The 15,387-nt window shown below is 38.5% G+C and overlaps 1 long non-coding RNA gene across 1 annotated transcript; it reads right to left on the bottom strand.

Annotated features, from left to right (window-relative positions):
* Window positions 1–8,729: 8,729 nt before the first annotated feature.
* LOC114820211 (uncharacterized) lies at window positions 8,730–13,479 on the bottom strand. The gene is made up of 2 exons (XR_003767656.2): window positions 13,126–13,479; window positions 8,730–8,973 (listed from the first exon to the last, which is right to left on the bottom strand). It is a non-coding gene; the product is annotated as an uncharacterized lncRNA (long non-coding RNA).
* Window positions 13,480–15,387: the final 1,908 nt, after the last annotated feature.

Here is a 15,387-nt window from a genome sequence, read left to right as displayed (position 1 = left end):
CTTGGCTTCGAATTCACCTCTAGCTAAAAAGAAACTTAGTTACACATGTTCATCATAAATGAAAAGCAATCTAAAGCAAACATTGAAACCTAAAACAAAGAGAGAAAGAACTTGGAAAATTCCAGCAACTTCAATGGATGAATGGTAGGCGCGGCACACCCTAAATCATTGCAGGAATTTCATATATATAAGGGGAAACAGCTAAATCCAAGGAGAAAAGGGTTTTGGCATTTTAAATTATTTTAGAAATCTAAGAATCAGGTAGAAAGTGTTGGAATGTGATTAGGATTCCTCCTTTGATGTGGTAGAAACTAACACACAAATTAAACCATATAAATTATGCAATCGTAGTATGAGTAAGTAGAGATCGTTTTATTTTGGGGATTAGAAGGGATGCTAATCAACACAAATTAAACTTATAAAACTGAAAAGTAAGTTAAACTAGCAACAAAACAATGACTAGGGGGATTTTGGACGAATTTAATAAAAACAAAAGTAAATGGCTGCAAGTAAATTAAGTTGTGAATGAAATATGGATGAAAGGATAGCTAAAGGATTCTTCTCCACACATGAATCATATGCATACAAATTGATTTCCAATTATTCTTCCTATAAACCATGAATGAGAATGCCCCAAATTAACTATGAGATTTTCCCAAGTTCAGTGAATTGGACTCAGCGACGCAACCAAATTATTCTTCTCAAGTTCCCTAATTATGAAATGCATGATAGAGATACATCTTGAAGGTGATTAAGTGAAAATCATAAGCATTGACAAATCATTCGTAACTATGAAAAGCATCATTCTCCTACCGAGGATTTACTTAACTCAACCATGACTAGTGACATTTACTACTTGCAAATATAAGTTCATAACGATTAGGTGAAATTCCCTTATGTTATAGCATCAAATCCCTGGATGCAAACTAAGTATGCATCCTTAATAAACATACAAGAATAAGTTTTCTATAAAGCAGATAAGTAAATCGCATTCATGTTTTATGAAACAATAATTGGATGTAATCAATTTATATAAAACATATAATCATGGCTTTGATTTCACCTCTAACTCAAAAGAAACTTAGTTACACATGTTCATCATAACTGAAAAGCAATCTAAAATAAACATTGAAACTTAAAACAAAGAGAGAAAGAACACTAAAAATTCCAGCGACTTCAATGGATGAATGGTAGGCGGGGCACACCATTCAACGTTACAGAACACTTCATATATATAGGGCACAGCTAGGGTTTTCTTTAGTGTGAATGAAAAGAGAGGAAAAATAGGTAATAAGAATTTGGTAATTTGCCTAGAATAAAAAGGGCATGTAAAAGTGGCGAAAAGGCAAGTTTTTATGGGGTAAAAGATGCTGCAAGATATTCCAAGTGATCCCAGCAACTTAGCCTTTATTTTGCACGTTTTTGCCTTATTTGGCACCTACAAATCAGGCTAGATATCCCAATTCCTTTCCCATTCTGTTCCTAGTCTTCTAACAAGCCAGATTCATCTTTGATTCGTTATTTGGACATCAAAACAAGTCACTAAACTTCTCTCCAACTAGGATTCCTCTTACTATAATAAATGGAAATTAACTAAGTAAATGCAAAGAAATAAGATAACAAAGTCACATAAATATGCCCTTATCAAATTCCCCCACACTTAGCTTTTGCTAGTCCCTGAGCAAAACAAAGAAAACAAAACAAATGTAAACTTTCCAACAATTGCCTCTGGGATTTCCAATGAAACATGACATGTTAAAAATCACTACTCACATAGATTTTAGCCATCCTTACTCTTGAGCTTATACTTAACCGTAGTAACCACTCACTAGCTCACATTTAATCAATTAAAACAACATTTGAAAGTAGTAACATGCCTTAGAGAATTCACTCAATTCCTCACCAGATACACTTTCTATTTTCACACAAATTTTCTGACTACACTCCCTATACTAAGTATATGTGAGAAGATTGATGTAAACATGTAGATTAGCACTCACATATGTTATAACAAAGAAGGCACTTTATGGAATTATTAATACAAGCATGTATATGATGGAATGCCACTACTTAGAAGCAAGAACTAGGGATTCCATATGCTCATACCAATTTCAAACTCCACATATTGAAACACATAACAATCAAGATAAAAGTCTAAATGTGGTAATGGGGCTACGGTATTGGCTAACAAAGAAAGGTTAATGATAAACAAAGGTTCTTAAAATGATAGTAAGCAAAGTAATGAACTCAACACTTAGATTTCAACTTTTGATTGTAGCACCTAACTATAAACACGAAGGGGAGATTCATACAACTTTAGGGCCAGATTCACATTTGTAGTTCTTCAACAACCAACACTTATGAACTCATTCTCCCTTCTTTTCAACCTTTTATTTTATTTTATTTTTATTTTTTTTAAACATAAAGCATAAACACTACTTTATCAGATTCAAAAGAACAAATTATTCCCTCACAGAGCATTTTGTGCTAAGGATTGGCCTTCAAAGTGATTTCCACAAACGCCTTCATGGATTGAGCTTAGAACCTTTTGGTCGTCGGGAGGCACTAGGCAGCGGAGATGTGGTCTAATGTAGGATCTTCAGACGAGAATGTCGTTCCATATGTAGTACGTGCTACCTTTATTTAGAGCTTTCTAGACTTCAATCTTTCCATGAGGAGTATGTAATTGACCAGGTAGTCTATAATGGAATTTTACCAATTTAGAGTTGTATTAACCTGTGACACCTCAACTGCTGGCTCTGTTTCTATGCTTGGCTTGTTTAGATACTACATCAGAATAGAGCATTTGAGTTGGTGGTTGAAGGTGAAGCGTAGGCCGGTTAGTGCGTCCACTTGAGCGTTGTCTGTTCGTGGAACTTGAGTGAGGGTGTAAGTCTAAAATGCCTCAAGTAGTCTGGCTAGTGATTAGTTGGGAATCAGAATGAATTGTGAGCTTTTTCACCGCTAAGTCTTTTGCCATTCGGAGGTCTGCTAGTAGGGCCTCGTACTCTACTTCGTTGTTGGATACTTTGAAGTCTAAAGTGATCGCCTGCTCAGGCATCAAACTATTTGGGGTGACAAGGACCATGCCTGCTGCCGAACCTTTGTAGTTGAATGTGTCGTTGACATGCAAATGCCAGAAGTTTTCATCAAGTGGAGTAAGCATGGTTAGAGCATGCCCAGCTACCTCTGGGGAGTCGTTGGGCCGCTCTGTTGCGTCACCTAGGCTAGGCTTAAATGTGTAGTAGGGAGCCGTAGAGCCGTCATTGGGTCGCCCTGTTGCATTGTGAATGGGTGATAAGGAACTGTGGAGTTGGGGCCATGTTACACGCAGTAGGAGATGCTCAACTACCGGTGTTGGGACACTTTAGAATTGAAATGTGGAGCTAGGGTCAGCTGCAGCTGTGTGACACGCAGCAAGATGTGGTGTTCAACTACCGGTACATGTTGCTTCTATGTAGAATCTTTTGGGGCGACGAGGACAAAACTTGCTTCCTAATGTGTCCTTCTATTGTTCATCTACCCTTGGCGCACCTTTTGGGCCAAGTTATTGCGTTCCTAAAAAAAATTTGCATCTGTTAGTGTCTATACCTTTATCGTCACGCGTCTGGATTAGGTGGAATAGTGTGTCATGAGGATGACTGCATGCGTCTGAAAGTAAAACTTGAGCTTTAGGGTTGCAACAATTATCACAAAGTTAGCTTTTGAATTGTGGAATACAGGTAGTCGGGCCCCCAGCTCTTCTCATATAATGGTAGAGCTTATTGCTGATTCGAATACCATCAAACATGTGACTAGGTCATCTGCTGCTTCCGGTTTGGATAGTAGGGAGGTGATGTCAGGTTCTTTTTCAAGTCATTGCATCTAGATCGGCGAACTTCGTCCCAAAGAGCATGCTTCTTCGTTAGAGCGAAAGAGTTTGCCAAAGTTAGATCTTCTTTCATGATATTTTTCGAATAGCGGGTGGTTTGCTGGAAATCCTTTTTGGAAGACTACTCTATCTATCGAGTTGTTGCATCCGACTATCTTTGCCTCCTCTGCTTTGAACCTTTTCACATAGTCGTGAAGCGACTCATTTGGGTTCTTTTTAACGTTGAACAAGTGGTCGGACTTTTTCTTAATTGAGCGATAGAATGAATATTCTTTGGTGAAAACCAAAGAAAGTTCGTTGAAACTCCGAATAGATTATGGCGGCAAGATGTAGAACCAATCTTGCGCCTCGCCTTGTAGAGTGGTAGTGAATATCTTGCACATGATTGTCGTTGTTTCGATAGAGGATCATTGCGCTTCGGTAGTGCTTCAAGTGTCTCTTCAGGTCTCCATCTCCTTTGAAAGATGTGAAATATGGCATGATAAACTTGTGTGGAGACTTTGTCCACTCGATCTCATGCGTGAAGGGTGACCTGCTTATGTTGGTCATGTCATGTCGTAGTGCCTCGTCGGTGACCTTATTGCATTGGAAATCGCGCAATCGCTTGGTCAAGAATTTCTCTACTTCTTCCTGAATTTTCCTTTGTTGGGGGTGGTGGAGCTCTCAGTTGCCCCCAATCGTGACTTGATGGTCTAAGCTACTTTTCTACGTGCTCGGCTCGTCTATATCGCAACAGTGGTGCATATGGTTCATTCCTAGCAGGCAAGGGAATTCTTCATAGGCTGCTGGTTGAACTTGAGCAGGATTGAGTGACTGTTTCTCTTCGTCATTCGTGCTGCCTACTCCGATGTAAGGTGGAGGATGCTCCTTATAGGCCTAGCCCCAACTGTGAATGTATGCTGGTCCATAGGCCTAGTCGAGAGTGCATGCTCATCCGCACGCTAAGACGGGAGTATACGTTATCTTGAGGGCCCAGTCGGGAGTGTACACTGCCCGAACACTCGGTTCGTGGCTGGTCGAGTGGCTGCTTGTCGGGACGTTGTTAGAGAGGTTCGTTGTCTGCCCTTGTCCTACTTCAGGACACCTCGTATGAGGCATGTTGCATCTTAGTGCATTGCAAGAGCTGATTCACCAAGGTCGTCTACTGTGCAAGGGCACTTGTTAACTCTATAACTTGTCGAGACAAGTGTTGTTCACCATTTGGGTTAGAAGAGCTTGGACAGTATGCGTCTCTTTGAGTAATAGAAGTACAGTGGTGTTACACCCTACCACCAATTTTAAAGGTAGTTTTGGGTTTTTATTTAAAAATGGGTTTTGTGCCTTAATTTGTGAGCCCAAGAGGGGCCACCCTCTGATTTGTCCCCCTGTTCCTCTCCCATTTTCTTTCTTTTTCTGATTTTTATAACTTTTTCTCTAGCTTTCTCTCTTTGTCTCCCTGAAACTTTCTACACCTCCCTCTTCCCTCCTTACCGTCAATCGCACACACACACAAGCATACAAACACACGACGGCAGCACCACCATCGTTGGGCCTTTCTTCTCTCCCTCCTCCTCTGTGAAGCACAAAGACCACCTAAACATGCTTAACACACCTACGCCAGCGAGTTTTAGTATTCCCAACTAGGTGAGGCTAGAAATACCATCACTTATTCTTCCTTTTCAACGTTCTGATGGTTTTAATAAAAATAGGTATTGTCTTGGCGACGTTTTGACATAGGAAAACCACCTCGAAAAACTAAACCCAGATTCTAGCAAATACCCATGGCTTTCAGGCCACTTTTCGGCCAAACCATGGCGAGTTGGCCGACGTGCAAGGTATCAATCTCTTTGTCTCGCTGAGTACTATAACTTTCCTTTTTGTTTTACCCAATTTCATTGAGTATTAAAGAAGTTATACTCATTTGAATCTTACCCAATTTCCAGCGACCTCAACGGCTTTCGAGGTGTTTTTCGGCCAAACCACGACGAGTTAACTGTCAAGTGAGGTAACATTCTCTTCGTCTTTTTGAGAATTACGACTTTTGTTTTTCAATCACTTGATTTCATTAAGTATTGACAAAGTTATGAGCTTTTAGAGTTTGTCCAATTTCTAGCCAAAATTCCGACCTTCTCCTTCAATGGGTTATGGCGACCCACATAAAAGATGGGCCAAAGAACCAGCCCGAGGTAGCACAGCCCAAACCAGCATCGAGCCCAACCTAAACAAATTCCCTAAGCCCAAGCAAATGAAACCTAAACCCATTACCCTTTAAAGCCTAACCTAAAACCCAAACCTTGTTAGTTTAGGCCTTTGGGCCGTAAAGGACTAAGGCCTTAGGCCCATTAATCTCTTTAAAACTCAACCCAAATCCTTTTATTTTTATTTATTTTATTTCAAGCCCAAACCCATTAGAAACCCTTTTATTTATTTATTTATTTTATTTGTTTGAAATTAAACCCAAACTCTTAAAGCCCAACTCTTTTTTAAAAGCCTAATCCAAATATTTTTAACCTAGGGCCTTAAGCACTAAACCCTTTAACCTTTCAAACCCTAAACCCTAATCAGCCTAAACCCTTTATGTGGAATATTTTGTTAGGGTATATTCTGTCAGGGAATATTCTCTGAAATATTCTATGGACTTTTACGAAATTTAACCGGGACCCTTCTTTGGGTAATTCGACGTCCTGAATTCGTTTCCAATGTCCGTTTTCCCAAATTAAATTGTTATAATAGAGTTTTATTAATTGTATTCTTTATGTGCTTAGGTGCATATATTGTGGTGTTTCTATCTTCGCTAGTAACGCGGCTTTTCGACGGTGAAGTACTATGAGTGAACCCCTTCTAAAAATATATGTTTTAATAGTAGAAATGCAATCATGAAAAATATGATTCGATGATTACATTTTATGAAATGTTTTGTAAGATAACATGCTTATTGAGGCAATTTTGAATTATTACTATTTTTCTTATAACCCGTGTTTTTATAGAATATCTGATGGACGACGATATGATCTTTATAACATGTTTAGAACACTTTTTTATTGTATAGATGATGAATGACTTTATGCTATGAAGTTGTTTTTCAATATATATATGTTCAATGGTTTTGTACTTACCTAGTGGTTCCTATTCAGCTACGGAACGAAGGGATAGATTCTGATCCGTCCCGGGCGACGGTTATGGTGTTGGCATATGGCCTGAAGTGTTTTTCCTCTAACTATTAGTTGTGTGCTCTGAACACGTTCCTAAAATGCATATTTATTATATTTTATATTTATAAATCTTATTTATTCATTGTTCTCAGCATTTGCATTCAATAAATGACTTTCGTTACTTTTGGGTGTCGGCCAGCATGTGTTTATCCTAGAATTTCGAGGAATATCAGGATTGGGCGTGTCAAGTGAACTTTTGTTGCAAAATTTTGAGCTCTAGTGAGCCAAATTTGCATAAAAAAAACACCAAAAACGGGTCCGAAATGCCTAAAAATGGTTCGAAATAGCCAAAAAATTGGCCTGTATGGGCGCAAGGAGTCACGGATCCGGGTCGGCGGGACCCGCGTTGACTGCTCCTGAGCTGGTCTCTCGCGCTAGGGCTTCTGGGCATTGGGTTTGCAAGGGAGTGGGCCTGGGTAGTCGCTGCCATAGCAGCTTTGGTTTCCACGTGGGCTGCATGCACTGGCCCTTTGCATGGATGAGCCGCCTGGTCCTAAGTCCAATTTGGGCCTGAGTGGATTAAGGCACGGGCCCGTTGCTGCTGCAATCAGCTCTGGAGGAGCTATGCATACCTATGCCTGCTGGGCCGCATTTGTCCGCGTGTGGACCATCTGATGCTGCGCCGATTTTGGGCTGCGAGTGACACCTAGTGCAGGCTGGGTTGGATTTTGGAAGGGCTGGGCCTTCTCCTGACGCCGTGCCTGGTGTAATTGTGCATGGGCCTCCCTCATTGTTGGAGCTGTTGCAACTGCTGCTCCTTGGACTTGCGAGACCGCACCCATGGCTGCGAGAATGGCAGAGGGTGATGTCTGCGACCTTTGCTTTGTGATCCGTCAAGTGGGTGAAAACCCAAATTTGTTGGGAGCATATTTTGTTGTTGTTTCATAATTTTTTCGTCATCGTATTTCTTTCTCAGGGCTATTTAAAGAATTTATATAAAAATTCTAGGAGTAGGAACGTGTGGGAAAATTTACGAATGAACGAAAAAAAATTAGAAATGTTGAATGCGAGAGTCTTCTTTAAGCGTGTGAATCAAGCTCTCAATGAAAGCAACAATTTGTGGATATAAATTTCTTCCTCCTTGTTCTTGGACAAAAATGCACCTACAAAACAAATAACACCTTAGGTCAAGGCCAAGAGCCTCTCGCACCCACGATGAATGGGGGGCTTTGGCCGAAAAACCTCCGATGCCAAAGTTAGAATTTTGAGGGAAAAGTGTTTGAGAAATTTAGAGAATTTTGCAAGAATATAGAACTTAGGTTTTGGAGAAAATGAGGGTGTTTATATAGGGATGTGGCCGGTCCCTTTGGGAGGAGATGGACCGGCCACTTGGATGGTTTTTTGGATGAGCTTCATGGTTTGTAGCTAAGTAATAAATTAATTGAATAATAAATCAATTAATTAGCTAATTAATATAATTTGAAATGAAAGATTTGGGGATTACCTTGTGGAGAATATTTGATGAGGATGGATGAAATATGTTTTAAATAAATACCTATTTTTGGCACTTTTGACTTGATTGAGGGATGATTATTCACTACTCGCGCGTAGGAGTTCCGGTGTTCCTCAAGGGTAGTTTTGTCCTTTTTACCCTAGAATCCACGTGTCATCTCCATATTCTTCTTGATTATTTTTGGCTCCACAATCTCTCCCACCTGGATTGTAAGTGTTGGAAAACAAGTCGTTCCTTTATTGATTATGGCCTAGATAACCCCAAGCATTGACACTATCCCAACCTCCATTCTCAATTCATTGAGGATGTTGATTAGTTTGATATCATTGCCTAGATGACACACCAAATGTGGCCACACTTTGCATTGTGGTCATTTCGATATACTATGACATACAAGAAGTAAGATTCACCATTTCAACTTGAAGATTAGCAATTGCCATGTTTTACTTCTCTAGTACCTGACATCAAAGAAATGAAACTAAATTAAATATCAAAAGAAAAAAGAAATTAAAAACATAGAGCGATTAGCAATTTTACTAATCCACGGCGATAGTGCTAGAATTTGATTTGGTAGAGATACGAAATTGCCATGTCTTGTTTCTCTAGTACCTGAAATCAAAGAAATGAAACTAAATCAAATATCAAAAGAAAAAACAAATGAAAAACATAAAGTGATTAGCAATTTTACTAATCCCCAGCAGCTAGAGATAACATAAAATAATGTTGGATAAGATAGGATAAGATAAGATAAGATAATGTTCCTCTCCAACTAAGATTCATCTTTCTTGTGTAATTCCTTGTCTTCCAAGCCTCAACTTTAATTTCTCCAGAGTTTAGCATATTTCTAACACCATTTAAACACCAAAAACGTCCAGCCCATATACTATCCACGCATGCTATCCAATCCTAGTCCTAAACTGTTCCAAATTGCTCCATTTAGCTATTTATTGTCATCGTTACCAACTAATCCTACAATAATACGAAAATAACTTAATTTACCAAAATAAATGGAAATTAACTCAGTAAATGTAAAGAAATAAAATAACAAAGTCGCATAAATATGTTCATATCACACCACCTATTATTTTAGAAGCTGCTCACAGTGATGCTTCCCGAGTTGATTCTTCTACAATGTCCCCTTGACATAGTGTTCCAAATGTTGCTCCAATTATTAATACACATGCTACCATTGTTGACTCCATTGGTACTCCCACATCTGCTCCTAATGTTTTCTCTATTGCAATCAACATTCATCCTATGATTACATTATCCAAAGCAGGGATATTCAAGACAAATGCGTTTTCGGCAACCAATCATCATCTTCCTTCTTTCATTGAATTTGTTCCATCTACTTATTTGCAAGCTTCCAAGCATGCTTAGTGGAGAATTGCCATGCAAATCAAGTTTAATGCTATGCTATCCTCAGGAACTTGGGTTCTTGTACCCCATTCTCCAAATCAAAATGTTGTTGGTTATAAGTGGGTGTTTTAGATTAAGAAACATATTGATGGCTATTGACCGATATAAGGCTCGGCTTGTAGCAAATGGGTTTCCCAAGCAAGAGGGCCTCGACTATAAGGAAACTTTCAGTCCTATCACCAAGCCCGTTACCATCAGAATCCTATTGTCTCTTGCAGTTCAGTTTCAATGGTTTTTAAACCAATTAGATATTAGTAATGCCTTATTGCATGGGGAATTACAAGAAGATGTTTTTATGCAGCAACATCCCAGGTTTAGTGATCCCCCTTTTCCCAAATCATGTTTGCAAACTTAAAAAATCCCTATATGGCCTTAAACAAGCTCCAAAAGCTTGGTTTGACAAATTATTTCAAGTGTTGCATCCCTTTGGTTTTCAGCAATCATCTTCAGATGATTCTTTGTTTGTATTAAAGGCTCCAACCTTGGTTATCATCCTAGTGTATGTTGATGATATTCTAGTCACAGGTCCCAATGCTACTCTTTGTCAACATTTCATCCAGAAACTGAGCACTGTATTTCCAGTTAAAGATCTGGGACCTTTGATCTATTTTTTGGGACTTGAGGTGCACATATCATGTCATGCCCTGATCTCGACATACGTCCAAGATCGACACGTGACGTCCCTAAATGCCCGTAACTCAACATACCCCGCCATTTTGATATGTACAAAATATAATTCAAGATCCAGATGCATAATAATTTTGCGTATACTTTATGGCTGCATCTAACCTCTTCGTTAGACTGCCTACGTACCCTCAATAGGGATCAAGTCATTCGTAGTTCAACATTTCATTACACTTCGACGTTTATCATAGTACGTTCAAATCGAAAAGCATAGTATTCCTCAATCAATTATTAGAACTTAACAAGCATGGATAGTAGATTCATGGCTACCAAACAAACCCACATGACATTCAAGGTTTCTATTTCATCCATCATATAAATCATTATGTTTCAACATAAAATCGCTATTCATATCATGTAATATATCAAAGAATCAACACAGCATAATAGTATCCTCTAGTCGCATTGATCATTGATCTAATCATGTTAATAACTTCAACATCCTTCCACAATCATCTCAAGTAATCCATTCCATGATATCAAGGAGGCATGATATTAACATTTAATTATGTTAATCAGTCAATCAGATCACACCTCAATGCACAAAATTAATAAAGAACTTCTACATAATTCCCTGCCTGGATTTCAAGTAATAACTTGATAATTCTAATTTATATTCATAAGATCTATTGTGGGTAAATCCCATTCACTCGAATCCAGGGAACAAGTCTAACTTATGGAAATGAGCAAGAGTAGGGATTCCGGACTACTCAACGGACTCCAAATCAGGATACGATTACGGATCATCACTCAACGGAATTGCGGAGTATGAGGGATTCCGGACCATCTCTCAACGGAATCCGAGTGGACACGATTCCGGACCATCACTCAACAGAATCGCGGAGCACAATGCACAACCACCACTAAGTGAAAACCAAGTTAGATACGATTCCGGAACATCACTCAATGGAATCGCGGAGTAGAAGGGATTCCGGACCATCTCTCAACGGAATCTGGAGTAAAAGGAATTCCGGACCATCACTCAACGGAATCCAAACAAGCATATGATTCTGGACCATCACTCAACGGAATCCAAGCAAGCATATGGTACCTACTAAAAGTACCAGGTATATCTAAACCTCATCATCTCCATAAAGGTATGTCGTATTTCCCTTACTTGGATTCCTAAGCATTGCTCTTAGTTACTAACACAAGGATCCACCATCGTGGCCAAATTCTGTTTCACAAATGCAAGATACTACTAAATGCATGACTTGAATTTTAATCCTAATGAAAGTACTTTGGATTACTAATGTAACAGTATCCAAATTCAATGCCCTTTTTGGTTGATCTAAAATAAATCGTTGTAAATACACATTAAGGAATAATTCTGGACCATTAGTAATGATGTGTTTCAATAGGTATAAAAATGCACCAACACAATAAAATAATTGAGCTTATAATCATATCACAGCTTTACTCAAATTTATCTTATAAGCCAAGGGATGGAATCATATAATACACACCTATATAATATTCATTGTTTCTGACTTTAAAGAAATTCTTTGATCGGTAAAGTTGGAACTACCCAACAGCCATAGCAACATATGAAAAAGAATTGCGAACCTAAGGGCTATTTTGGTGTAGTTCAAGAACTTGCATGCTTATGCATGAATATACAAATATGTGTATACACAACCTGAATAGGTAAAGAATACATAAATACATTGGCACATAATTGTATAAGAAAGTGGTTCTTTTGGAACCCAAGACGTAACCTTATCAAGTGGTTTAAGCACAAACTCAAAATAGATAAGTAAACTAGAATTAAAGTTGTAAGAAGAAATGATATTGCAAAAGCAACAGCCTCATCTCCACAAAAGCTGCATAAAAACAGTCTTAGTCAACCAAGATTAAGCCCAATTTTGAACACCCATAACTATACCGAATGATGCAAACTTACATGAGATTCGAAGCTTGTTTTGAGTACATTAAAAACATCTAAGATTTGTAAGAAACGGGATTCCGATTTGAAAGTTATGCAAGATACATAATAGAACCCCGAAACTGGAAGTCCAGTATTTGCTGCTGTCTAGCAGCTTCGTGACTCAAATTTGTACATGGTTTTGACATATCAAAACTTATAAGAATTATGTGAAATCAGATGGGCTTGGATCATTGACATGTCTAGTTTCAAAACACATAATAATGGATCAAAAGGAATCCATTAGGACATAGAAATCAAGAGCCAAAGTAAGCTACTGAAACATAGCTTTTCTCTGCAGACACATAAGTTTCTGCAACTTAGAACCCAAATTCTTCTAATTCAAAACGTAACTTCATAATACTTCTATACAATTCAATCATATTTATAACTTTGATTTAATTATGTCAACAATAAACAAGAATTGACCCTTTTTCCCAAACCCTAAAACATGATAATTTGATCAACACACCCAATGTATAAAATTGAAAGTAATAAGAAGATTGATACAAAGCAATTATGGAAAGAACAAAGAGAGCTAGGAGTTTTTACCAATGTTGCAGGTCGATAAAAGGAATCATACCTTCGTTATGATTCTCTTTGCTTCTTCAGACATCGTCTTCTACACTTCCTTCTATACTTCCTTCGACCTCTCTCAAAAGCCGGGGTACAATTTCTCTCTTCGTTCCCCCCTTCTTTCCCATTCTTCTTTCCTCCTTATTCCGGTTCATAGTTTCGGGGCAATGGGATTCCTTGTAATCCCCCTCTTGGCCAACGCCATCTCCCCCTTTTTTCTTTTTTTTCCTTTCTTTTGACCCGTCTCTCCCTCTTGTATTTTTTGATTTGTCCTCCTTTCCCCCCAATTTCCTCTTCTTTCTCGCATCTCTTCTTTTCTTCCTCTTCCCTGCCGCCATCCTCCCGCTTCTAGAGTTCTCCCCCTCTAATTGGTCCCTTTCCCTTTTTAAACTAACTTCCTTTAACCCACATATGGGAATTAAATAATTTCCACAATCTATAGTTTACAACTTCAAACGTCCGTAACTATACCGTTATAATTCAGACTCGCAAATGGCTTTCGCCTATGCGTTCGTGGGTTCGAGATCTATTTAAAGACACTAGTTAAAACTTCGAAAAGTCAACGAAAGATAAAGATTGATTTCGAAAATTCAAACCCGATCACTATTCGATTTAATTCCCAAAATTTACGGAATTAAAATTAAGTAATCAAAATAACGTAAACGTGAAATACGAACTTAAATTACAAGATACATAATGAATAGTGAAATTCCGAGGATGGGATTTCACAGATCATCTGAAGGTATCTTTCTACATTAAGGCAAGTATTTGCTTGATATTCGTCAGAAAACTAAGATGGATGAAGCTAAACCATGTTCAACTCATATAGGCACAACAAAGCTTGATCATACATGTGCACTCTTGTCTAAACCAACCGAGTATAGATCCATAGTTGGTGCCTTGCAATACCTTACACGGACGAGGCCAGACATATCTTTTGCGATTAATCAAGTATGTCAATTCATGCATGCTCCAAGGGACTTTCATCTTCAGGCTGCCAAAATGATTTTGCGATTTTCAAAAGGTACTCTTACAAATGGCTTATGGTTCAAACCAGGAACTCTGAATCTTACTGCGTACTCTGATGTCGAATGGGCAGGGTGTACCTTTGATAGAAGGTCTACCAATGGATATTGTATCTTTCTTGGTTCTAATTTGATTAGTTGGAGTGCCAAGAAATAATCCACGGTTGCCCAGTCTTCCACTGAAGTAGAGTACTAGTCTTTAGCTCACACTTTAGTAGAAATAACATGGATATGTAAAGTTTTCTGAGATATTGGTCTTCCCCTACCTCAACTTCCTCATCTCTGGTGTGATAATATTTCTGCGATCTCTTTAGCTTCTAACCCAGTGTTCCATGCCCGGACTAAACATGTTGAAATTGACTATCATTACATCAGTGAACTTGTAGTCAAGATCTCTTGCTCATCTTATCAAGATTCAATATGTTTGTAGTCAAGATCAATTAGCAGACATTCATACAAAGTCTTTGTCCAGGCACATATTCTTATATCTTCAATCCAAGCTTTCTCTTGGTCCCTTTGATGCTTCCAAGTTCAGCTTGATGGGGTGTAAAGAGGCTAACGTTTAGTCATCAAAATGTTGATAAGAGTTGGTTATAGTTTGTTAGAGTTCTTTTGTAAATTGTTAGTCTTCAACGCCTCACCGTCTCTAAGCAAGCACCTCCGCAACTCCAACTGGGTTTGTGAGATTAGATTTAAGCATGTGCCTCCAATTGGGACTTCATCAAAATATGAATTAGGTTTGTGAGATTCAGAGTCGTGGTGCAACAACAAGCAATTCAGGCTTTATTTGATTCGAGTTTTGTTCATATTTGATGGCAAAGATTGCAGGTATAGCTTCAGACTAGAGGTTGTAGATTTGATGATCTGGGTTTTACTGTGTCTAATTCGATGTTGCAGCAGCAGCAGAGTGTGGGCTTTATAGTTGGTTCGTGCCTTCGGATTTGGACGCAGATTGATGGATAAAAAAAATCATATTTGTTTGGTGAAGTCAATGAGGTTTTTAGGGAGAGTTGAGAGATACAGGTAGGGGTGGGCATAAAAACCGCAAAATCGTATCGAACCGTATGAAAAAAAAAATCGAAAAGAACCATGTTGACCAGAAGAGTCAACTTTGAGTCAAAATCGAACCGGACCGGTTCAATCCAGTTTCGAATGAACAAGAACTAGCCAACATCGAAATGAATCGTTTTATTAATAATAAATAAATAAATAAATAATATATATACACACAAGTCATGGTATAA

Source organism: Malus domestica, chromosome 12, assembly GCF_042453785.1.
Source record: "Malus domestica chromosome 12, GDT2T_hap1".
NCBI classification, from domain to species: Eukaryota; Viridiplantae; Streptophyta; class Magnoliopsida; order Rosales; family Rosaceae; genus Malus; species Malus domestica.
This window is presented reverse-complemented; position numbering and strand designations above follow the sequence as displayed.